Genomic DNA, 2,154 nt, shown 5'->3' with positions numbered 1-2,154 from the left:
TTTTTACAAATGTTTTTCTTTTAAAGTCGCACCTCCTGCATTCCTCTTCCTTCATCAACTGTGTAGTGCCATTAATTACCTAATTAATTACACAAAATACTGCTTAGAATGGCTTATAATGCTACTCCTATGGGCCATCTTGAATATGAAAAATGTAACTTTTTTCCCTGGCTCCCAACCATTTCCTGTAATATCTTGGTGGTGACTAATGATTTTTTTCTTTTATTTTTTTGTTGCATTTTCTTTCCTTTTACAAGACATTTTTCCTCCCTACAGCCATTGTAGACGTCTTGTATATTTCTCATTTTTTTTTTTTTTGCTTTGTTTGTTTGAGATCTCTGTCATGGGCTCTCCATTTATTCCAATGTCAGTTGGACAAATTCCTGTCAGTTTTTTTGTTTTATATATATATATATGTATGACACACACACACACACACACGTGTGTGTGTGCGTCATTTACAAGAAGTTAATTCTTTTTATTATTATTTTTACTCATTGATTGGCCATTTGATGCCTGTTGTTATTTATCTGATCTCCTCCTTCCTCAAGCAGCAGCAACAGCAATTAGTACATATGAAAGAAAAACCTTAACTACTTTTCATTCATTCATTCGTTCATTCATTCATTCAAAAAACTTTTGCTATCTTGGACTGGGCAGAGTTTCTGCAATATCAGTTCCAAAATCACAATGTATCACTGTAATCTGTACAATGTATCAATACAGTTTGGATATGAATTTAACATTGATATACAATGACTATGAAGCGTGTATGTATAAGTGTCTATGCATGTATGTGTGATATATGTGTGTATGTATGTATATCTATACATGTGTGTGTGGGCATGTTTAGTGCAGATGTGTATATTGTGTTTATGTGGTTTTGAAGTTTTGTGTATGTGTACATATGCTAGAAGAAGACTTTTTATAATATCTGTATATATATGCCAATGTAAGATAAGATTCTTTTTCTTTATTGTTTTATATGACTATACAAATATTTTTGCTTGACAAGTATGTGACATACATGTACAAAGACATAGTGCGTTAATGTGAATGTACCTGATGCGTTGCACATAATTACATATATATATGCACATATACACACACACACGCACATAAATATATATGTCTATATATACATATATATGTATATAGAGTCTGTATTTATATTCATTATATACATGCCCAGATTGTATGCAATTAAGCTTAATTAAACTTTTAAAAAAAATTAAGAAAAAAACATGACACATAAAGACATTACTATTCCTTTGAGATTTCACGAACAATTGCTTTTTAATTCTTCTAAAAAAAATTTTTTTTAAAGTGCACCAAACTTTTTGCCTCACAACATTGAGATAATGTAAAAAAAAACAAAAATATAAAAGAGTTTCAAAACAAATGAGGTTTCTACTTCTTTCCATGTTACCATTAGATTTATTCCAACTACTTTACAATGTGTATAAAGTGATAATTTAAATGATTTAAGGGTAGTTTTGTTTTCAATGATTATTATTATTGCTTTCATTAATCTGAAGCCCCTTAATTTATTTAGTAAAAGGGCTGTTACAAAATATTTCTGGGCTTATAGCAATTTATAAAATGCATTTTTTTTTATTGGCTTCAAACTGTAGCCCCTATTGGGGGGGGCCACACAGTTTTCTAAGGTGTTGTTAATCACATCTTTCCCCAGCATTTTATTTTGCATCAACTTCAGAACAATAAAAGACAAAGTAGAACCAGACAGGATTTGAACCCAGAAACCTGAAGGGAAGTGACCATCAAATACTGTGCTGTTTTATCTGATGCTTTACAAATTCTGCCCTCAGCCCGTCTCTGTCTCTCTGTCTCTCTCTCACACACACACTGATCCTCAACATTTTTCTTAAAAGCTTCTATAACAAGCTTTCATGTGGAATATTTTACAGTATTGACTTGAAAAAAAAAAAAAAAAAAAAACTTGTCTATATACAACTTGTTTTTTTTTTCTGTAACAGTATTTTAAAGGTTTACTTTTTAAGATTCCCACCTAAAGTGTCTTGTTTTTTTGTCAGTGTAGAAATTTGGCGGCAAAAATTGGGGGTTGGTCTGAATATGATTGCATATTTCTGTTGAGAATTTGGAGAGTGATTTGTTAGAAGCAGTTGGCTGATA

Source organism: Octopus bimaculoides, chromosome 13 (genome assembly GCF_001194135.2).
Source record: "Octopus bimaculoides isolate UCB-OBI-ISO-001 chromosome 13, ASM119413v2, whole genome shotgun sequence".
Lineage (NCBI taxonomy): Eukaryota > Metazoa > Mollusca > Cephalopoda > Octopoda > Octopodidae > Octopus > Octopus bimaculoides.
This window is presented reverse-complemented; position numbering follows the sequence as displayed.